Source organism: Poromitra crassiceps (assembly GCF_964638095.1).
Source record: "Poromitra crassiceps genome assembly, chromosome: 30".
Classification (NCBI taxonomy): domain Eukaryota; kingdom Metazoa; phylum Chordata; class Actinopteri; order Beryciformes; family Melamphaidae; genus Poromitra; species Poromitra crassiceps.
The window spans coordinates 8,065,385-8,090,950 of NC_139652.1; positions in this window are offsets into that span (position 1 = coordinate 8,065,385).

Below are 25,566 nucleotides of genomic sequence, written 5' to 3' on the forward strand. Positions count from 1 at the left end.
TCTATGCGGCCATCAGCACAACGTCCATGTATGTAGTAGCTAGCTCTACATCTCATTAAGAAGCTAATCATCTCCGCATTAAATGTGATACGCTGCTGCAAGGGCAGATGTTTGAAATAAATAAAGGCAGCTTCCTGGTGTTGCTTTATGGCAGACACTCTGGTGTGAAGTCAGCAGGGAAGAGGAAGGAGAAGGATTTGTGGAAGGCAGCATCATGTAATGCAGGCTAATCCCCCTCCACTCATGCTACTGTGTGGCCAGGAATACTGAGCGAGCGACGCCTTGTTTTGGCTCAACCCAACACCTGGGTAAATAAGGCCCACCACTGTGTTTGTTAGCCGTTTACTCAGACTCATTGGATAGCATTAACACAGATGGGAGCAGTTCCACCTGCAAATCACGGGCCATGGTCACGTAACTCATGCTGCCGGCGTAATGGATAAATAGCATTTAGACATGTTTTTATTATTGCTACTTTGCACACTCGTGGAGCAGTTGAAAGTCCTATGTTCGTTCTGTCTTTGCATGGGAGAGATCACATCAGACTGCAGCGTACTGATGCGTTGGTTGTCAGCAGACATGCATACTTGATCAGAATCAGAATTATTTTATTTGCCAAGGTATGTTTTCACATACTTTTGTCTTGGTGTGGTTGGTGCTCATTAACATTGATAAGAACAAATATACAAGACATAAATAAATAAAATATAAAGGATCTAAAGAGATAATAAAATATTATAAAGGGATTCAGATTTTAACAGATATAGATAGTATTAGATATAAACAGTATACGGGTATAAACAGACTTGGAAAAATATTGCATGAGTGGAAACATACCAAACATATAAAATATTATATTGATTTATATATATATTATATATGTATTATTATATTTATATATATTATTATATATATATTTATAGAAGTTGACGTGGGAGCTGCATCTAAATCATTAGGATGTATAGTCTCATATATTAGGCCTACATTTCATCCATTTCAATGGTCAGATATCAGTCATCTTTCCCTACCAAAATACACTACAGAGTGCCATCACGGTAACAACTCAATATCAATAGCAGGGTAACTTGCTAGCCAACATCGCAACTTAAACACAAAGGGAAATGAGCTCTTACAATAAACAAGCCTAAATGTAACTAACACTAGTGGATGTGTCAAAAAGTGTTGTTTTAACAATGTTGACTAAAACTCAAACCAAAAACGATAGCGAGCTAGCAGATAAATCAACAAATAACTACAACTGATTATGATAATATCCCATCCTCCGATGCACCCACCTGGCAGCCAGTTTGCTCCAGAACGCTCACCACACATCAGCTATCATGGTGGAGAGGAGAGGGTTGAATGTGTTAATTGAGTCACGAGGGACGCTTAAGGTGGCCATGATTGAAGGAAGACCTGGGTGGGAATCTAGCGAGGGCGCCGGGGTTACACGCCTACTCTTGCAAAGAGAGCCGGTGGGATCTGTAATGACCGCAGAGAGTCAGGACCTCGGTTTAACGTCTCATCCGAAGGGCGGTCCTCACTCACAGGACAGAGTCCCTGTCTCTGCCCTGCAGGCATTGGGGAGATTATTCATGAGACCAGAGGGAAGAGCACCTCCTACTGGTCTCTGCCAGCACCACTTCCATGTGGTCTCCCGTCCAAGGACTGATCACAGTCAGAGCTGCTTAGCTCCCCCAGCAAGCCGGCGATGTGATGACTCATTGAAGGTGTAGGCTATATCTGGCTCTGCTATTTCTAGGCCATAATCTTGCATAATGATGATGTGTTTAATGATTTCAACGTGCATCGGAAGGCAACACGGTGACTTTCATGGTACAATATCAATACGGTACTGTATATAGGATAATAAAAAAAAAAAATCCTTGTCATGTATTTTCAATTATAGAAACATGGCCCTCCTGAGCTTCCCATGGAAGTCAAAGCAGAGGAATGAAAGTCAGCATGGGTATTGGGAATAATGATGTGCGTGTGCGCGCAACGTACGTGTGTGTGTGTGTGTGTGTGTGTGTGTGTGTGTGCGTGTGTGTGTGTGTGTGTGGCCCAGCTGTTTGATCCTTCCCTGTGGGTTTACTCGTGCCAACTCAGGAACATGGTCACCATGAAAGAGAGCTCACAGCATGTCCTCTCCTCCTCCCTGGCAGGCTGTGGCCAATTATTGCTGGAGGGGGCGGGGCATTGGGGGGGGGGGGGGGCATTTGGAGGGGGGGGGGGCATTTGGAGGGGGCGGGGCATTTGGAGGTGACAGGAACAGGGCTGGAGACCGGCCGGGTCAAACCCCTCCTCCATCAGCTGGAAAATATATAGGGTGGGAGGCGTCAACGAGTGACACCATTCTATCCCTCCACAACTGCAGTCAAAGTGCCCTTGAGCAAGACCCTGAACTCACAACCGCTCCAGTGGAGCCGCTCAGTGGTCAGCAATCAGCATACAGTATAAGACTACAGTACAATCCAGCTTGGCAGTCACTATGGCCATGTTCACATTACAGGCAAATCTGAGTTGCTGATAAAGCCATTAACCATCATTATCTTGATTGGTTTCCCAAATCTGATTTGGGAGTGTGTGTAATATGCTTTCTTCTCTTTTTTTGTGCATTGCTACTATGTATTTTTATTTTTTGTAAGTGTAATTGCTGCTATGTATTTTAGAGCAGTGGTTCTCAACTGGTGTAGCCTCAGGACCCACTATTTTCCTTGTCATGAAGTCGCGACCCAAATTTCAGATTTTTTTTTAAACCACTCAAATTTATTGCACAAAAAATAGCGCATTAATTTAATACACAATGCCTTCATGCACTGTTATAAACCTCAAATGAACAAACAAGTGCAACAGAAGTGCAACTAGGGCTAAAAACCAATTGAAATAAGGCAGACTTGAATTACAGGCCTATATGTTTTAAAATTTAAACAAGTCAAACTGGTCATGCTCAGAAAGTCTTATTTGAACTGTATGAAATATGAAATAAAAGGCAGACTTATCTTGAATTACATGCCTATATGTTTTTAAACAAGGTTATAGTAATAATAATAATAATAAAACAAGTTAACCTGGTCATGCTAATCCAGTTTCAATAGTCTGAATTTAACTAATATGAAATAAAAAGGAATCACAGACAGGCTATATGCTTTTTAGTTAAACTGGTCATAACTTTTAATTAAACTGGGGCCATGCTAATCCAGTTTCAATCATCTGAATTGAACTAAAATTAAATATGAAATGAAAAGGCAGACTTCTCTTGAATTACAGGCAGAGCATATGCTTCAGCTTGTTAAACAAGTAAAACTGGTCAGGCTAATCCAGTTTCAATAATCTGAATTTAACTCAAATGAAATATAAAAAAAAAAAAAAAAAAAAAAAAAAAAATTTGGGCAATGTCCGCGACCCAATCAAAACGGCCCCGTGACCCACCTTTGGGTCGCGACCCACCAGTTGAGAAACGCTGTTTTAGAGTGTATTGCTGCTACTTATGTTTTACGTATTTTTGAGTGTACTGCTGCTACTTATGTTTTTCGTATTGCTGCTACTTATGTTTTACGTTTTATGTTTTCTGTGTTTTATGTCTTTCGGGGACAACGGATGGAAATTAGCCTTGTGCTAAATCCGGCAATTTTTACACTTTTATTATGTTCCAGGTTTTATTATCTGCTCCATGGTTTCTGTGTTCATTGATTTTGCACTGTCCCGTCCAAATAAACAAATAAATAAATAAATAAATGTGTTTTGTGGTCAGAAAATTGGAGAATGTTTCCTCAACTGGGGATTAAATACTAAATATATACTACTATAATATAATATACTTAAAGTACTAAATACCAGAGGAAATTGAATGCCATAGCATCGAGGACTACTCGTCGTTCAGCCATCTTGGAAACAGCAGTCCTATCACAATTCGACCAATTCGTAGTACTGCATATTGTGATCTCGAATTCTCAGACTTGATCAACTGACATGAAAAGGTGTTCATGTCTCAGACTTGATCAACTGACATGTCTTAGACTTGATCAACTGACATGTCTCAGACTTGATCAACTGACATGTCTCAGACTTGATCAACTGACATGTCTCAGACTTGATCAACTGACATGTCTCAGACTTGATCAACTGACATGTCTCAGACTTGATCAACTGACATGTCTCAGACTTGATCAACTGACGTGTCAGACTTGATCAACTGACATGTCTCAGACTTGATCAACTGACGTGTCAGACTTGATCAACTGACATGTCTCAGACTTGATCAACTGACATGAAAAGGTGTTCATGTGGGACTTGTGGTGGGACACGAGAAGGGACTGCAACATTGCCAGGTCTCTGCTCTGACAAAGAACAATATCATTTCAACGGCACGCTGGTGAGGCTGTGATGTCATTTGTGATTACTACAGCAGAATTGGGAAGTAAGTGATTTATTGGTATTTATCAACAACCTTATCAAATCCCCACAGAGACATATGGTCATTTTGTGCTAAGCGGCAGTAACAATCTCTTAAGCATTGCCTCTCTCTTTTTACGAGACCACTGTTAATGTGAGTTGGGAATCCTTTGTGAAATGATAACGGCTTACTATAGCTTATTATAGTATAACAAGGGCAACTTCGGCCCAGGACCACGTGCGTCATGTAGCAACCAGGCGACCTCATGCAACTCAAGCCCATTGGAGGAAACTACCACTACATCTTTCAACAGCCCAAGTTTGGCACTGATGACGTCACTGATGACATCATCAGCTTCCAAGCAATAGAGAGCCGCAGTAACGAGTCTGGAAATCATCGATGCTAACAGTCCTGGTTCTTCACTGTTTTCGCCTATGGGAGTTTTGGATGGGTTTTTGGCGCGATGCTTCTAATAATCTCTCTGGGCAACGCTGGCTTAATCAAACGCGAACCAGTGTTTAGTAATATCATCTTCACACACGAGGACCACTTTTATGAGTTTTGAAGCTTTTACGTGCCGTTAAAAGGGCGGCTAGCTAGCAAACGGCTAAATGAGACTACACTAGTGAGTCGATGGAGATATATACGTCAATAACGTCGCCACTTCAAAGGACGAACACGGAAATTCTCTTTCCCTCACCTGGTTCAGCCCCGTTCAGCCCGGGGTAATCAGTGCACACATCAACAACAGTCCAGGTTGAGTGCTGACGTGACGTGGAAGCCTATGCGACAGTGTGTAGTTCTGGATTAGCTTAGCTCGAGCTTTTTACTTCTAGGGCTCGCATTTACGCTACAAAACTCATGAAAGTGGTCCTCATGTGTGAAGATTATCCGACTGAACTCTGGTTCGCGTTTGATTAATCTTGCATTGCCCAGAGACCGTATTTGAAGCATCGCGGCAAAAACCCATTCAAAAATCCCATAGACAGAAACAGTGAAGAACCAGGAAGTCCGGGACTTCCGCGTTCTGACTACAAAAATACGTCATCCCTGCGGCTCTCAATTATGGCATCTACAATCTGCTCAATTGGCTCAAATGGTGCTCAATCTGTTTATATTCCTTGTATTGGAATAGCTACAATAACATGTCATTGCAATCTTAACTTTGTGTGTGTAGACAAGTCAAGATAGACCTGGGGACCTGACACAGCCTCTCTACATGACTTCTTATGGGACTCTTGAAAGACTTTCCAGATGTTTGGACACTCACCACAGACCGTAGGGATGGAGCCCAGTGAGTTTCAGCTTGGATGGATTCCATGTAAGAATATTGCGTTGCCTTTTCCCACCACAGAACAGCTTTGTGCCCACTCAGAAGCTTTCGTCAGCTGACAGGTCAAACGCATCTCCATTCCCCCGTGTTGGAAACCTTGGTGTGACCTTCTCCTTCCAGCTGGCCTTTTAAGAGAACATTTAATCAATAACTCCATCGTGTAGAATTTGGTTTCAACACAAGGGAGAGATCTGCCAGTCTCTGACTCACCCCCCCTGCTCTCACTTTGACCCCATTGACAGTAACCAGGAACTGCTATTAGGACTCTGGTGGCTAAACAGAGGACTGCATCCCTGCTGACTGCCCCCTCCTAAAAACTACTCTTTATCACACCATATATATATACAGTGTATATATATATATATATATATATATATATATATATACAGTGTATATATATATATATATATATATATATATATATATACACTGTATATATATATATGTGTATATATATGTGTATATATATATATATATATACACATATATATATATATGTGTGTGTGTGTGTGTGTGTGTGTGTGTGTGTGTGTGTGTGTGTGTGTGTGTGTGTGTGTGTGTGTGTGTGTGTGTGTGTGTGTGTGTGTGTGGGTGTGGGTGTGTGTGTGTGTGTGTTATTTCGCTCATATAACAAAATAACAGCAATGTTAATTTATCATATCAGCCAAATTTGTCATATTGAGAGGAAACAATGTAGTTTAATTATTCATGAGCTTTTCCAAATGTTACATAACTTTTTCAAATTCACAGTGTTTTTCAATGTCTACACAATTTGATTTTCATAGAAACTAGTTGTGTTGTTATCGCATCCCGAGGTCCCTCAACAGAGAAAGAGACTGAGCCAGACTGCTGCTCTTCTGGAAGGGATGCATGCATGGCGTTGACTCTAGATGGTCACAATGATGTATTTATGTATGTGAACAAAACACGTTTTTTATTTTTATTTTTAGTGGTTATTAGCCCCTCAGTCGACCAGGGGCTAGCACACACAACAAGGCCGGCTGACACACATTTCCACACATGCACACACCAGCACACATGTGATGTTACCTGATATATATTTGAAACATCCCTTCTACACAGTGGGAATTGATTGTGTAGAATCATTGCATGTGAAACCAGGGCAGAGGACACAGTATTTGTACATTGATGGGTTAACAGACACGTACGGGGCCACTTTAAGAGGGAATCAATGTGATCGTTGGAAGGAAACATGTCGGTGTCCTCCAAGTGATGACGTTTTCATTAGAGGCCTGCAGCAACAGCCAACAAAAATGTTGAACCAACGATTTGCATATTAGGTCTCCTTATTCAGCATTGATTTACTTATCAAAGAGACAAACCAAGTGAATACATTGATTAATTGAACTAAGGTTTTCCTGAAACCTAGTGTGGCAGTCAGTGCTATCTGGGCTGAAGTAAAGATAAAGATGATAATAATTAGAGCTGGGTATTGGTTCAAATTTCAAGAATTGATTCGATTCCGATTCACAAGGTTGCGAATCGATTAATTTCGATTCGATTCGATTCGATTCCGATTCGATCGATTTCAATATGTTTCAAAATGTTTTTTGATCTGTACCCTGAATTACATGTCCAGTTATGTAACGCAGGGGTTCCCAACCAGCCAAGTAGATAGACGGGGAAAAAAAGTTGCAGACCTGTTGTCAGGTGGTGACAAAGGGTAAATAACAGCCTTTTCATCTGTCAATAAAGACACTTTCACAATTATGCACAGTGAGTTGATTTCAGCCTATATAATTTCTAAAAGTAGATATTAATGATCAAACATTTCCATTCATGTAGCCTACAGTATTTATGTTTTTGTTTCAACTACAAACATAAATAAACGTCAACTTGAAACTATGTTTCAACTACCACACACAGCATAATATTTTAGCCTGTTTATTTAAAAATAATAATAATAATAATAATAATAATAATAATAATTTAAAAAAAAATCGATCTCTGGACATATGAATCGACGATAATCGAGGATTAAAATAAAAATCGATTAAAAATCGGAGAATCGATTTTTTGAACCCAGCCCTAATAATAATAATAATAATAATAATAATAATAATAATAATAATAATAATAATAATAATAATCCTCCTGGTTACAGCTAAGAGCCAGATATTGTGCACTTTTCTCTCTTTTCTGTTTCTCTTGACATGAACACTCTCTGCTCTCAACACAAAAGCCACATCTCTCGTCTCCTGATGCGTTTGATCATATCTCAGCCACTGTAAATGCCTGTGCGTGCGTGCTTCCTCCCAGAGAGATCAGATGACAACTCAAAGCCCCCCGAGAGAGACTTCCTGCACCCAATCATCCCCCACGTAACCTTGTGTCTGAGTGCCTATAGGGAGTCGGTGTGTGTGTGTGTCACCAAACTGTGCGGTCCTGATACCCCACGGCCGGGGCCACAGCGGACTCGGCTCTTTGGGTCGGTGACAGTGCTAAAGCTGGAGCTGGAGACCGGGGGCTTAGTTTGTTTTTGAAAAAGGAAAAGTGGCTCATGATGACAGAAATGCCATTACTGTCCACTGTCAGAAAGCTACAGTTCCAGTGACAAAAGGCACCACGGAGCACCTATTTTTCCTGTCTGTATACAGGATTTGATACACAGGGAGTCTATCCATCAAAATAGCTTTACTGTGACAATAGAAATTGCCCACAAGCGACCAAGCGTATAGAGAGGCATGCTGTGAAATTACAGCACTGAGTTTTTCCCCCCATTAAGTTAGCAATGATCCCTCAAAGTAATGTCTGATACAGTATTATTTTGATTATTATCATTACTTCTGTTTATTTATATATGTCCATGCTTTTATGCATTGTAATATTTCTCATTTATGTGGGTGAGGCATCTTATAAGCCCTTCTGGGTTTATAGCGCCATCCGGAACTATACGCTATATAGATCCCCACCTCTTGTATTTTTAATAAGTGTGCAAATAAACTCAACAATACAGTGGCTTCAAAGGAAAGAAATAAAACCTATGAATGTTGCATCAGGCAGTGTGCCTATTATTTGTCAAAACTCCAGTAGAATCCACCTGGAAGTCAAGTCAGTCGCCGTCCGTTAGTGTGACGAACCTCAGTAATCCATGCCAACGATCGTCTGTTTTAAACCCAGCAGCCTGATTGGCTACAGGCGTGTGCGGTGACTTTATCTGTGTAAGCTGCATGTGTTTCTTCTGTGTGTAAATGCTATCTTCCTTCTTCCTAAGTAGTCCAGAGACAAACAGCCAGCGTGACAACCTGTTGGACCTCTTCCAGCATAATTGAGTCAGACTGGAGTTAATTGACCTCAGACAAGGCACACTCGACGGCGTCTTAAAAGGGGGTAGCTCAAGTTTTAATGAGAAAATCAAACGGAATATGAATTTATTATGGCCGTTCGGTTAGTCCGTCTACAAATCACTTGCAACAGTGTTTTGGTGTTTGAAGCAGAAATTGCCAGCATTTGCTAGCAATGCAAGTTTAAATCAAGGGGACTGAAAAAATGCAATGTCAAAGAGTTTGACAACATAGTCAACGACTATATTTTTTTCTCCAAAGAGTTGATTCTCAGTATTAATATGCCCCAGAAATATATCAAGACGGTAAAATATGCCTTCAAGTCAATACAAGAGTGTAATGTTCTTCTGAGCTTCTTGACAAAGTGCTAATAGTTCTGTGAAGTCTTCTTTCATAGCTTATTATGAGTCGTGCATAATATGGATTCATACTCTAGGATTCCAGTGCATCCGCAGGCCTCCGTTCATTTAGGCACCCGTTCACTGGAGGTTGCACCTTTGAGTAGCACTGACCTGCAGGGCCCATCACGGCCATCTGTGGACCTTCTCCGCCCCCTTTACAGAGTGAGAAAAACCCCCAGCTGCTCTTTTGGCCGCGGCAGAACTCACCAGGAGGAGTATTTAAAAAAAACCCAATCTATCACTCAGCCAGGCCAGCCCTGTCTCCGCTGGCTGCCTTAGAACCTACCAGTCGCACTGTCCATTCCACAGGAGGGACCTCGTTACTGCTCAGATAATCTATCAGAGAGAGAGAGAGAGAGAGAGAGAGAGAGAGAGGGTCAGAGAGAGAGAGAGAGAGAGAGAGAGAGAGAGAGAGAGAGAGAGAGAGAGGTCATCCATAATGATTTGGAGTTTTGCCAGGATCATATGTAAACGACCCCTATGGTATCCAATGCCAAAGAAAGACCCCGCCCCCCGGCTTGCTCTTTTTCATCATCGTGATTATTATTATTATTATTATTTAATTTTATTTGATAGGATTACTCCAGTGTCATCGGATCCCTTGCATCCTGTGCTGCAAATTGTATACTCACTCATTATGGCACAATAGGCCCGGGAGATAATCAGACGTCCCCCACTGATAATAGAATTAGTAATAACTATTTAAAACGCCCCTGATGGATGGATGGGGGTATTACAGTTACCGCCCATGGGCTGTGTGTCAGAGCAGCTTGCACAAAAGAGTGCTTATTTTAAACCGCTTGCTTCGTGGTAGTCCCACATGGTCAGACCCAACGAGGTTCTGAGCCACAAGTCAGCATTTCGGGGCTTTTGCCTTCAGAAATGCTGCGGCGAAATCTGATTGGCTGGGCTGTTACGGAAGTCAAGCTCCTCTGCGTACATTGGTGCATCGTTCAAAATGTACCGCCCCACGAGTTGCGTCACACCGTCCTTGGTTGGTCAATTCATATGTCTGTCGTGCATTTTGTTTTGGTCGTGCAGTAAGGGGGCGGTCCAGAACCATTTCTCAAGAGTTGTGCAGCAGACGTATCTATCTACATCTGGCTACTTGCGAGACGCTTCATGGAGGTCAAATACTCAAATGTTTTCATGAGAGATGCTGTAGTATAGACCTTATTCGATTGACGTCACTCACGTACGGGCACGCCCACCGCCGCCATCTTCTCGACATAGCGCAGCAGCTCTTAAGTGACAGCCTATGTAAGAGCAGCGTTTATAGGAAGCTAGCCGCCATTAGCGTTACCTGTATCGTTCCAATTGTGTTCGGATGGTGACCTGCGTTAGGCATGGCTGTAGTAATGACAGCAATAAAGTCCCCGTGGTTTGTTTCGATCTCTACCGTCCACAGACGTGAAGGGAGCGAGACGGAGGATACGTCGGCACACAGGAGATGTGTGGATAGTTGGGAGAGAGAGACAGGTGAAACTTTCTGACAGCTCCTCACAGCAAAGTCTGTTCACCTCGTTTTTATTTTATTTTATTATTACAGGCATTAACGGCAGCATGCAAACAACAACCCCTGGGTTTTTATTGCTGTCATCACTATCGCTATTTTGTAATGGTACAGAAACGACAATAAGGCCGTTACTATAGTTGTCAGCTGCAGGACGGTATGTCAACAATATGGCGCTGTCCGGGGTTACTTAGCGAATAAGGTCTATAGAGATGAGTATGGAAGCATAGTCAGTGCCATCAGTTTGACAGTACGGTCCAGAGGAACACATCACAAGTTCATCACTTACTGCACTAGCTGCTCTCAAGGGTGCTCTCAAGCACACTGACCTACAGTATAGGCTATTCTGTTATCAACACAAGCCACCAGCTGTCCAAGTTAGCCCAGCATCTCCATGTCTGTGTGCTGAGACACTCAAATAGAGCGAAGCTGTGTTACTAGTCTGCACTGCTTCTTTGGGTTGGGCTGTAATGGAGGCAGCCTTTGGCATGTGCTAGCTTGGGCTCCCTGGTGAGCTTGGCTCAGCATTGGCGGGGCAGACGGTGTTTCAAACATCTGACATGTTCCAGGCTATTCCTTGCTCAAGAAGACTGATTGTAATTCCCCGCCACATTTCAGAAAATCAATGAGATCTGCTTGGGGGGAGAGAAAGGGTAAAAGAACAGGGAGTGAATGCATCAATCATCCTCCTTCAAACCGTTTTGATGCAACGCAAGATCCAAGAAAACACGGGAAGTCAAGAACATGCACACGGGACGAGGAGCTGGAGCTGTGCTCCTCGGCAAAAATATTCCCGCTTTCCACGCCGGAAAATGTGTCTGGTTCCATCCTGACATTATGAAAATGTTCTCGCCGTAATAATGTTGCCAAGTTGAAACATGGGAAAAGAAGACAATGATCGATCTTCGCAGTCTGAAAAAAAGATGCACAGCATCTTAAAGCGATAGTAGTTCGCCGACATTTTCAAAAAAGCTGGTGTTCAGGTGAAAATGTACTTGAAATAAACAGAGCCTGCACTCCTGTGTGCACTCCTCGGTGTGCACTGTGTGTCTGAGACAACAAAGAAAGAAAAACGTATTAAAAAGAAACAGAATGGGCTATCTCTTTGCATTTCAACATTGTCCATAATTTAGACACAGAAAAAAAAGAGTGCAATAGTTATATATAACTATTCAAGCATATATATATATATATATATATATATATATATATATATATATATATATATATATATATATATATATTTTTTTTATACCATGGTCTGGGTGAATACTCGATTCTGATTGGCTGCAGAGTGTCCATTAAAAAGTGATAATGTACAGTTGGTAAAGTCGTTCAGCCAAATGGTCTGTTCACCGTTCATATCAATGCGCCATAGTTTCAACAGTGTTATCAAGAGAGCAGTTTGAGCTCTATACCCCCGTTAAGGGTTAATATGGCACTTTTGTAAGTTGAGAAAAAAAATGAGTCGGTCAAAGTAAATCACCCCTGTGTGCTCAGTTTATCAAAAATAACTCTTATTTACAATTTTGATTTTTGATTTCGTTTCGGAGATTTCCCTCCTGACAGAAGCCGGCTCTGAGCCATTAAGTGACGCGCGAGGTGCAGAATCCCGACTGTAACAAAACTGCCCTCTGAACACGTGTGAGCATCATGTCCCATGTTGCGGTCTGAGCGAGGGGACTATTTTCTCTGCTGTTCTTAAATCCTCTCCAAGGTTATAAAAACTAAATTTTGATTGCAAAACACATGAAAATATAAATGAATGGTCTTGTTTTGTTGGCAAGTGACCATGGTATAAGCGGGTTAATGCACTTCGAGGTGTCCATTATCACTTTTTAAGGGACTTCGCGCAACCAGCTTCTCGCGTCGTCCCTTAAAAAGTGATAATGGACACCTCGTCGTGCATTAACCCTTACATATATATATAAATATATATTCTCCTCTAAGTGAATAGAAAGACATTTCCTCCCATAGTAGATATCTAGGACATTATATATTGAAATAACTATACACCTTATTCTCCACACCAGATAGGCCTACACAAAAATGAGATTATGTTTACCACCATTCACCATATTATCACATCTCTATATTATATATATATATATATATATATATATATATATATATATATATATATATATATATATTTTAGAACATGGCTCTCTTGAATACTCGATTCTGATTGGTCAATCAACAAGATTCACCGGTCATTATTTCTCGACAACCGACCGCTGCTCTGCCACACCTGGATTAATCAGTTGATAAGAGCTTTTTGTCAGCAAGACACTACTAATTAGGCCAACCAGTTGCAGCTGTGGTGTCTTGTGTGGCAATTATGAATGAAACCGCTTTGTCGTTGAAAACGCTATTAAAAAATCAATTTGAATAATTATTTTTGTCAGATTATTGAATGATTTAGTTGTAGGCCGTGTTCTAAGCGGGATAATGTATATTGAGGCGGTGATTACTGGGAAATAATGACCTTCAGGTGAATCATTAAGCCCTCCGCTGCGCGTCGGGCTCAATCATCACCTGTCGGTCATTATTTCCCCCGTAATCACCGCCTCAATATACATTATCCCTTACATAATATACACTATATACACTATATATACTAACTATTGCACTCTTTTAGATTGTATTACATTGTATTACTATCCTAAAACTACCACATTAATTGATCCATCTTCTCTGTCAAAACAAAACTTAATTCCCATGTGTAGCTGCATTTAGAAATGACAGTGCTGCGGCTATAAAATATGTCATGCCAGCTAACAGTGAGCATCTAATGTGGATATAAAGGATGTCAACATTTCCCAGCTTTTCATGGTGGTTTATTGGCACCATTATGAACAAATGACTTCTTAGGCTTGAATATACGACTGTAGACATGTATATAATTATATAGCAGCAAAGTAAAAAGTTATTTCACAAAACTATAGGAAAATGCATGGAAAACGTGTCAAAATCCTCCAATCCTATATGCACCTCCTCTACCTCCCGTCTTGCAGTTTGTCCCACTCTCACCTTCCAATCTAAAACCGTTTCCAGTAGGCTGCTCTTCACTCTAACAGCCTGCCTATCTCCCCGCCACCTCTTCTTATTCTGGGACGTCTGCGGTCAAAAGGTGAACCCTGGTTAATTGCTGGGGCACGTAAGAAGTCTTTCTCTGCCTAGTCTTCCCAACTTTCAATGCATTTGGCTCAAAAGAAGAACAATATATATCTGAAGTTTTCAACACTTTCTCCTCCACAAAAGCCGGGGGGGGGGGGGGGGGGGGGGGGGGGGTGTCCGTTAATCCCATCGCTGTGACACCGGGGACTTCTCATTAAAACACCTGCTTGAACACTATGAGGAGGACTTCTCATTAAAACACCTGCTTGAACACTATGAGGAGGACTGTGTGTGAGACTGGCAGTAGCTGTTGAATAGCCCAATGAAGCCTGCATTATGAAGACGGAGAGCTCGGTCTGGGCGTAAGAGGCGCTCTCTTTGTAATTAGGCCAACTCCAAGCTCAATTGGTGTACTCAACAGAACATATTTATCTTCATAAGCCTCCCCTCTCAATATTAAATGAGTTTGATGATAATGTCATGGGTTTATATAATTTATATATTTTTTGGTGCCATATTTGATTAGAGTGAGCTTGTTTCCCAGCCTGGCTTTTGTTTCCAGGTTGAAAGATAAAAAGGTTGAGGGATTCATTGAGTGTGAGGGTGGAGGGGGGGGGGTTGAATATTAGAAGAATAGCAAGAAGCCCCACGTTAGTGAGCTTTGAGTGGAAAACATGGAGACACCTGCAGGGTAGGAAATGAGCACGGGCGCGGGGGCAAACTGCCCCTAAGAAATCTAGAATTGCCCTTGGAATTGGGGTGACGGGGGGGCTTTTAAATGCCCCGATAAAATAAAGAGTTTAACACTTTCTGTATTTTAACATTATTCTGTATTTGCAAAGCATGACTGCTAGGCATCTGTACAACCCCCGCCCCTCCTCCTCCTACTAGCGTTATTTACCTCAGTGACAGGCAGCACAAGCTAGCTGGCCAGCTAGTTCACTAGTTCATGTGTTTGCAGGTACATTAATAACATGCCGGGCAAACAACAGTGTTGTTGAGATAGGACATGGGTGATTGTTTATGAACTTTTAGAAATAAAATATGCTTGGATAAGAGTCATTGATTGGTCTGTCATGCTGCATAGGTGCAACTAAGGTATCTCCCAACATTTGATGAAATTGCCCTGGAAATGATCCAAAATGCCCCCGAAATATATTTCACATGGGCAAAAATAACCCTAGTTTAAAAAAGTTAATTTCCTACCCTGGGCCAGACACACAGCAAAATGCTGTAGTTTCTATAGGCGCATAACAGAATACTGTGTTATGATAACACATATAGTATTAGTGGCGTGACGAGCCTATTATTGGTGGTATTGTAAGAGATAAATATACAGTGCAGGTGTAAAAGTGTGAAGTGTTTAGATCCAGTCTATTTCCAATCAGTTCATAATGGAACTATGTAGCCAAACCTGAGCAGAATCTTAAGGATCTCATTATTCAACTGGAAACATTGTGGCTTTTTCATTGCATTACTGTGCATGCAATGATCAATTACACAGGACATGAGCTTGCATATGGTGAAACCTTCATGCTGGCTTCTCAAGTGTTGATTACTTTGGCGATCGACCAAAGAATCAATTAAAATTTGATACAATTATTTGGATGAAAATTGCCCTTATCTGCCTGCAAACCACGCTGAATTTGGCTAGGAATCAACCCAATTTGCATACAATCATCTTGCATCTGAGGGGGGGCACAATAAAAGCTGACAACAAAGCGCACTGAATTGTGCTCAGAACCCACGTTCCCCATGTGGCGGCTTTGGGCCGGGTCTGCTTGTGAACAGTGTGGAGTCATTATGAAAGCAGTGAATGTGTCGCGTAAACAGGCCAGAGCCGGTAATTGCTTGTGATTCCCAAAAGTTCCTGTGTGCTTTATTTTCAGCATCAGTGCATTATTTTCTAATTATCTTGCCGTGCACTTACTTAGCCGAGTATTTGGAAAGTCGTTTTACCCACAGGCAGCAGCAGCAGCAGTGTTGCAGTCACATTGTTTTCTCTTTGTGTGTAGGCCTACCTGCAGGCTAAGCCTAGCTGATACGTGTGTGTAGGCCTACCTGCAGGCTAAGCCTCGCTGATACATGTGTGTAGGCCTACCTGCAGGCTAAGCCTTGCTGATACGTGTGTGTAGGCCTACCTGCAGGCTAAGCCTAGCTGATATGTGTGTGTAGGCCTACCTGCAGGCTAAAGCCCAATTTATGCTTCGTCTGCCGACACTTTTGAAATGGTCGCAGACAGAAATGAGGACTTGAGTCGACACTTTCAAGTGTCTGCGAGCAGTGTCTGCTACCTGGTGAAATGTCTAGTGTCGCTGACTACGTCACATAATGTCGCGCAAGTCTGATTGGCTATATAGACGGGCACGCGCGACTTCCTTGTTTTAGTTTTCGCTTAAATGAAATTAATGAGCGTGTCCCCGGTATTTTTATCAGCCTGTCCTTGATGTATGACTTCGTGAAAATCACAAAGAACACCGTGACCAACTTCCCAGAGAGAGAGGAAGTGATTGTGTGGTTGTGTGTCGTTATATGCGGCTGCAGTTACATCTTGCCTCCGACGTGGGTTCACTGACAGCATTCCCTCTCTTGCCTGTCTGCACTGCACTAGTTCTCTGCCTCCCTCTGTCTCTAGCGTCACGTGACCGTTGCGCCGTGGAGAGAAGCATAAATGCAGCAACATGAGCGACACTTTATTTTTCGTCTGCGACCATGTGCTGAGCGACACTTTATAATAAGTATAAATTAAGCTTAAGCCTCGCTGATACATGTGTGTAGGCCTACCTGCAGGCTAAGCCTTGCTGATACGTGTGTAGGCCTACCTGCAGACTAAGCCTTGCTGATACGTGTGTGTAGGCCTACCTGCAGGCTAAGCCTAGCTGATACGTGTGTGTAGGCCTACCTGCAGGCTAAGCCTAGCTGATACATGTGTGTAGGCCTACCTGCAGGCTAAGCCTTGCTGATACGTGTGTAGGCCTACCTGCAGACTAAGCCTTGCTGATACATGTGTGTAGGCCTACTGCAGGCTAAGCATCGCTGATACATGTGTGTAGGCCTACCTGCAGGCTAAGCCTAGCTGATATGTGTGTGTAGGCCTACCTGCAGACTAAGCCTCGCTGATACGTGTGTGTGTAGGCCTATCTGCAGGCTAAGCCTCGCTGATACATGTGTGTAGGCCTATCTGCAGGCTAAGCCTCGCTGATACATGTGTGTAGGCTTACTGCAGGCTAAGCCTCGCTGATACGTGTGTAGGCCTACCTGCAGGCTAAGCCTCGCTGATACATGTGTGTAGGCCTACTTGCAGGCTAAGCCTAGCTGATACATGTGTGTAGGCCTACCTGCAGGCTAAGCCTCGCTGATACATGTGTGTAGGCCTACCTGCAGGCTAAGCCTTGCTGATACATGTGTGTAGGCCTACCTGCAGGCTAAGCCTCGCTGATACGTGTGTGTAGGCCTATCTGCAGGCTAAGCCTCGCTGATACGTGTGTGTAGGCCTATCTGCAGGCTAAGCCTCGCTGATACATGTGTGTAGGCCTACTGCAGGCTAAGCCTCGCTGATACGTGTGTAGGCCTACCTGCAGGCTAAGCCTAGCTGATACATGTGTGTAGGCCTACCTGCAGGCTAAGCCTAGCTGATACATGTGTGTAGGCCTACCTGCAGGCTAAGCCTCGCTGATACGTGTGTAGGCCTACCTGCAGGCTAAGCCTCGCTGATACATGTGTGTAGGCCTACCTGCAGGCTAAGCCTCGCTGATACATGTGTGTAGGCCTACCTGCAGGCTAAGCCTTGCTGATACATGTGTGTAGGTCTACCTGCAGGCTAAGCCTAGCTGATACATGTGTGTAGGCCTACCTGCAGGCTAAGCCTAGCTGATACGTGTGTAGGCCTACCTGCAGGCTAAGCCTAGCTGATACGTGTGTGTAGGCCTACCTGCAGGCTAAGCCTAGCTGATACGTGTGTGTAGGCCTACCTGCAGGCTAAGCCTCGCTGTTACGTGTGTGTAGGACTACCTGCAGGCTAAGCCTTGCTGATACGTGTAGGCCTACCTGCAGGCTAAGCCTTGCTGATACGTGTGTGTAGGCCTACTGCAGGCTAAGCCTAGCTGATACGTGTGTGTAGGCCTACCTGCAGGCTAAGCCTCGCTGATACAGCGATGAGTGAGCGCGTGTGCAGTGTGAGTCATCCTCTGACTGTGGCTCTGATGACAGTCTGCTGCATGTGCTTGAGCCCGTGGTGTGTTACACTTGACTACAGGCCATTAGAGGGATTCAGTGATCTTTAAACATGGAGGCAGTAGCTGCCCAGCAGCCGCCTCCAGCCCACAAGAAAAAACAACATTCACAAGTCATATCACTTTCCTCTCACCGGCTGCAGATAGAGGGAATGAAGGAGAGTGTGTGGGTGAGAGACCTAACATTGTTCCCACGTTCATCTGCTTTTCATTTGCTGGTGGGGATGGGGAGGGGGGGGGGGGGGGCGGATGTTAATGCTCCAATACTCCTGATCAGTGGTTCTCAAAGTGGGGTCAGCAAAAAGGGGAATACTTTATTTTTACTATTTCATCCATGTAACACAATGACAGAATGTATGACTATTTTGGTCATGGGTTTCATCCACTTTTTAACGATCTAAAAGCTAAAATGTTGTAAGATGGGGGACCTTGGGGGGGAAATCTGATCAGATTGCAGGGACCGTGGTGTAATTCGTGTCAGGGACCGTGGTGTAATTTGTGTCAGTTTAAGGGGTCGTTGACGTGAAAAAAGTTGGAGAACCACTGCTCGCTTGTTTTGTTTACGTGAAAGTTTAGGAAATGAAGCTTTAGCATATTGAATCAGGAAGACTGTCGTTGTTTTCATTCACTCACTCTCACTCTCACTCTCAAGCCAGACTCCCACTTTTTTCAGTGTTCTCACCTGGGACTTGATTTTGCTCTTATGACATCACTGATGACATCAGTGGGACTCTTATGACATCACTGATGATGTCACAATGCCTCTGACATCACAATTTATGACACCACTGATGACATCATCACTGGGAATTTGTGTGTGTATGTGTGTGTCTGTCTCTTGTGTGTGTGTGATGTCACAATGCTTAAAAAGGAGAAAAGGCCAGCACACACGAATGTCCTTTATGCGTTTAATAAGGTATTGTACAGCACAGCAACAACGGAACAACAACCTTACTTTACTTTATTGTGTGCTCGCTACTGCTGTTTTTTGATGCCTCCGACATCACTGATGATGTCACAATGTATGACATCACTGATGACATCATTTGTGTGTGTGTGTGTGTGCGTGTGTGAGTGAGTGAATGTATGACATGACTGGTGATGTCATCAGTGGGACAGACAAACAGAGCCCTAGCTCCCATTGTTCACAGAAGAATTGTCTCATGATTGAAATAAAAATGTCATCTGAAGAGAGAGAAAAAAAGTTCTGTCCTTTTCTTTTGGGACTTTTGAAGACTAATCAGCACATGTTTTGTAGCTTACCGTGCAAACATATAATTGTTGTTTCAGTCTACTTTTGAACACCAGGAAATGAATGGAGTGTGGTGTTTTATGAGGCGTAAGATATTCTTTTGGTTGCACTGTGTCGACAGCCACTGTGGCTCAAAATACCTCTGGCAATGTGAAGGCAATAATCAGTTAGCATGGACTTCTGATGATGCACATGTGAATTATAATATAATCCATTCACATTTAGCCTGTCCACTCCAGAGTGTCATGGCTGACCATGTGGATACCTCATTACTGACTCCAATTCAAAGAAACGGCTCTTCTGGACACCCTGAAGCAAGCATCAATGCAGAGCACTTGTAAGTTAAAATCACCCTGGAAACCAGAGTTAGACTGCTATAATCAATAGGGCAAAGTAGTTTGAAGTCTGGGTCTTGGGACTGCTGGAGATGCTGCTGTAGAGCCAACATGAACAACATGCTCAAAAATAGCCTTGAAACAATACAGTCCGGTCTATATTCAGACAGCAGCAGATACACGTTTCAAAGGATTCGCTATTTTGAAGGAACGTAGGGCTGAGGGGTGCATCAGAGGCACTGACTGGGCCTCATCCTACATGTTTCTATCAGAAAGATCTTGATATATTTTTTCTTTTGCTGGGTGGGGGGGTCAAGTTTTCAGATTTTCTTCCCAATTGTACTTGGGCCAATTCCTCCTGCTGTCTCAGTCATTGCTCCACCCCCTCCTGCTGATCTGGGGAGAGCTGTACTGTAGACTTAAGCACATGCTTCCTCTGATCAGTCGCCAGCCGCTTCTTTTCACCTGACAGCGAGGAGTTTCACCGGCAGGACGTAACGCGTAGGAGGATCACACTATTCCCCCCCAGTTCCCCTCCCCGAATGAAGAGGCGCTCCCGACCGACCAGATCAGGACTCGTGCCCCACAGGCTTCCCACCCGCAGACACGGCCATTGCGTCTGTAGGAACGTCTGACCAAGCCGGGAAGTACCACTGCCGGGAATAGACCCTTTTCACGGGGGCCATTTTGTTTTGAAAAGACCACCGGTCCCCGTGAACTCACTTTCGTTCTACCAGACCGTCATGGCCTCCAGCTTTCTTCACCCAGTGTTTGCAGTGGGTGTAAGTTGGGCGGGTGTAGGGGAGAGTGGGGTGAGTTGTGCCACTTTTTACTTGAGGTGTCTTTAAAGTGAGGGCATGACAGTAATGCCTCCAACTACAATATGTAAATATATTTCAGGATGTTGTGAACCACTGGGAACACTCCCTTTGGATCTTAAATAAACTGTTAAAAAAATATGGCTATTCTTAAAAAAGTGGTCTCTTGGCACAACTTGCCCCCGGTGCGGGGTAAGTTGTGCCTTTGGAGAGAATACGTTGGGGTAAATTGTGCCATTGATTACTGAAGTAAAACAGAACATTTTCATCTCATATACTGTAATGCTATATCAAAGCAAGACAAAATAAAGATAACACTAAAGTCCAGTGTACTATAACAGGGTTAAACAAGGCTAAACGGTAGCAGCAGTTGACCTACATATTTAACATTTTCAGAAATAAAAATTATGTTCAAAATGAACAAAATCAACTATCACAGAGCCAGGCTACACTTGCCAATACTGCAATATTCTTCAACAAGGTCTATTTAAACATTTAAGAACAAAATGAAATAAAATTTCACTAAATCAACTGCAACTGCACTGGCACAACTTAACCCAGGCCTTTTGGCACAAATCACCCCATCCCCACCATTTTAACAAACTTGTATCATATAGCTGGTTTGGAGGTAACATCATGCTAACAGTGTAGCCTCATATTGTAGCTTACTAAAACACTAACACATGTGTGAAATGTTTTCAAGCTTGTCTATAATTGTTCAGACACAACAATCAATAAACCTTGATCATAAAAAATTTACTTTGAGAGGCAAAAAACAGTTTTTTGAACTTAAATGTGCTTAGCTCTTGTGCCATCTGCCTCCATTCTTTGCAGAGTGAGTAAAATGGATGCCTCTTCAAAAATGTGTGGTCAGATGACCAATTTCTTCTATGGTTTTCTAGATACAAGGGGTGGCACAACTTCCCCACTGGCACAACTCACCCCACTCTCCCCTACTTGCCTTGGAACACAACTCCTTCAGCCAATCAATGTTGGATCCAGTCAAACCCAAATCCAAAACATATCCAAAAACATATTTAGGTCCATAGATCAAGATCACACCCATTTTCGACCTCAGCCTTCATTTTGATGTCAACTACACACATGTAAAGTTTTGACGCTATTGACCCTTCACGGTGGCCATTTTGTATCAAAAAGGCAGGGTAAACACAGGTGCAAGCGACACACGAGCAAGGGTTTCCAAATTCCATGATTGGAAGTTTAAACCCCTCATTAGTGTTTTGCTTGCACCTGTGTTTATTCTGCCTTTTCGACACAAAATGTCCCCCGTGAAAAGGGTCTATTGCAGTGACTAAATCAGACACAAACACACCTGGCAAAGTACTCAAAACGTGTGGTAGTTGCCGCTACAAGGTGTCTGCAGGAGCACATTTTGCTATGATGACAGACACACACACACACACACACACACACACACACACACACACACACACACACACACTCATAAGGTGAAGAGTATAGCAGCCCCGCTGTCCCAGCTGTGTGCACATGAACGAGCCAACAAAGTGCTAATTAAGCCTGAAAAGTCTGGATTTAAAATATTCCTTCAAGTGTTTTGAGTTGTCGAGGGGAAGTAGCTAATTGGACCAGTGTATTATTTTGGGAGCATGCATGGATGACAGTGTTTGCTGATTGTTCTGGGCCTGGGCCGAGATAGACTGGTTTCGTGCTCATAGACCTTATGGACCTTGCTGTAGAATGTATTTATTCATTTATTTATTCATTTATTCTGTATTCTATGTCTGTGTATTACTGGTCATTGCCTACTTTCTCTTTTTTTAATGTTATATGTTTCTATCCACCTTATTTCTAGCTGCCATGATGGCTGATGGGTGCTTCTTCCGCTTCCGGTGTAATAGACTGTTTTAACTTGACAAAAAAAACGTCTGAGGATTTTACAGCAGAGCCATTCTGCCCTACAGCCGTGTCGTTCGGGTGCTGGGATAACGTAATGCATTGTGGGTAGTCGGCTACTGTGGCTAATGCTAGCGGCTAGCGTAATAGTTACTTTACATGGCAGTAAAACGCCACTGAATGACCAAATTGATTTAACGTTTAACCATTTCGAGCAACACTGTTTCCATACGGACCCCCAGCGTTGGTTAGTTGTTTATAACGTGACTATATTTATAACTTTTATAACATACTCCAGTTTCCGGTTTATAATTCGGGTCTGCAGCCGAGTATAATAAAGGAAATTGCAAGCTGCAACAATAAGTCACGTTAAACCGGACCTTGTACCCACACAATTATTTTTTACATGGGCATTCAAAAATAAGGTGCATACCAGCCTGCAAATCAACTCCTCTGAGATTAATGAGAGAGAGAGAGAGAGAGAGAGAGAGAAACTGAACTAGCTTGAACTGACCTGAACTGGGTTTATAAGCGTCCCCTGGCCCTGTCTTGCAGGAGTCTGGTGTTGGGGTCGTTAGGCTGATTGGGTGCACCTGGGCCCGGTGCACTCATTGGGGTTAAGAAGACCTTCAGACTCAAGGTCTCATTATGCTTTCCGCATCAGCGAGGAACACGAGTGTCCGCGCGGAAAACTGACGTCAAATCAGCAGACACGCCCCTCCGCAAGGCTCCGTGCGGACGGTTTTCGACCGGCCGTGCGCACCCCGAATTTTGTAACTACGCGGACGCAGCTGGGCGGACAAAGTGTAGTTTTCAAGACTCGCGCTCAATTCCGCCTGCAGAAACCGCACAGAGTATAAAAGCTCCACACGTTTCCTCGTCAGGATTCCGTGTCTCTCATTTCCGTGCGGCCGGCCAAAGCGTCAAGCATAATCCAGGCTTTAGGCCATGTCCACATGGAGACGGAACCGATCTTTTTTTTTTCCGTAAAGTTTTCCATAAACACGGAATCGTTTCAAGAAATGTGTGTATCCACATGAAACCACTGAAACCGCTGTAGTATATATGCCAGGCCGGTAAGTGGCGCTGTAACGCTGCCACAAAGTACACCAAAAACAGAGAATAAGACAATCTCGTCAATAATGGCATTCAACCACTAGGGGCGCACAGAGTCTATAATGTGTATCTCACTGTAGCAGGTTAAACCCTTGGCTTTGCAGGATACTATTAGTAGCCTCTGTATCTCAACTCTAGACAAGGTTTGCCATGTCGATGAATAAAATGATTAAACCTATACAGGCAAATTCAGAGCTGTTCAGCAGGGCTGATGGTCTCCCTGTAGCCTACAATATAAAACGTTAACTATCGGTGACGTTCCTGATACCAGCCACTTCCATGATCTTTAGTCATATGTTGCAAATATATCTCCCAGAACGCTGGTTCCTTCCATCTGGACGAAACGTCCATACGAGAAAAAACTTTAGCGGATACACCTAAACTCGTCTCCGTGTGGACATGGCCTTAGTCTCTGTCCTTCCTCACTTTTTATTCTGTTATTTTGTTTAAAAGAAGGGTGGAGACTCTGGACTGACAGACAGACAGACAGACAGACAGACACACAGACAGACAGACAGACAGACAGACAGACAGACGGACAGCCCACCCACCTAGGTGCCATCGGCTACTACATCACAGTTGCTCGAGTGGATGCCAACTGCCATAAAACACCACAGAAGGAGAAAGAAGAATCACTAATGACAAACAAAAAACAATTGCTCAAGTGACATCACTGATGACATCATAATTCACTGACTTATGACATCACAATCGTGACTGACACCGCACACCGCCACAGACACCACCGCCAGCCAGGTAGGGAAACAGTGGATGGATAAATCCAGAAGGAGGCAGTAATGCAACATAAAGGATGCCAACTGCCATAAAACACCACAGAAGAAGAAGACGCCGCCGCCACAGACACCACCCACTTAGCCAATAGAGAGGTCCAGGGATGACGTATTTTTGTAGGCTGAATGCGGAAGTCCCGAACTTCCTGGTTCCACACTGTTTCTGTCTATGGGATTTTTGAATGGGTTTTTGGCGATATGCTTCAAATAATGTCTGTGGGCAACGCAAGTTTAATCAAACGCGAACCAAGGTTCAGCGGGATAATCTTCACACATGAGGACCACTTTCATGAGTTTTGTAGCGTAAATGCGAGCCCTAGAAGTAAAATGCTCGAGCTAAGCTAATCCTGAACTACACACTGTCGCATAGGCTTCACGTCACGTCAGCACTAACCTGGACTGTTGTTGGATGTGTGCACTGATTACCTCGGGCTGAACGGGGCTGAACCAGGTGAGGGAAAGAGAATTTCCGTGTTCGCCCTTTGAAGTGGTGACGTTATTGACGTATATATCCACATCGACTCAGCAGTGTAGTCTCATTTAGCCGTTTGCTAGCTAGCCGCCCGTTTAACGGCATGTAAAAGCTTCAAAACTCATAAAAGTGGTCTTCATGTGTGAAGATGATGTTACTAAACACTGGTTCGCGTTTGATTAAGCCAGCGTTGCCCAGAGAGATTATTAGAAGCATCGCGCCAAAAACCCATTCAAAACTCCCATAGGCGAAAACTGTATGGAACCAGGGGCGTTAGCATCGATGATTTCCGGACTCGTTACTGGACCTCTCTATTGTAACTATATATAAGAGAAGAAGATGTAGAGTAGTTTGCATTGTCTCTACAGTAGTTATTTTCTCTTAGTTTAGTTCATGCATTATTGTTACTAGCGCCCCTCGCTGGCTCGCCCGCTGAACTGCCAGTGCTTATTTGCACCATGCCTCATGGCTTTGCCCTGGAGGCCTCGCAGACGCAGCTCGCACGCAGACGCAGCTCACACGCTACGCTACTGCATGCACAGTTGAGCAGTGGTGCTGCGCAGTTGAGCAATCGTGCACCGTTATTTTTCTCAAGGGGTAATAAGTA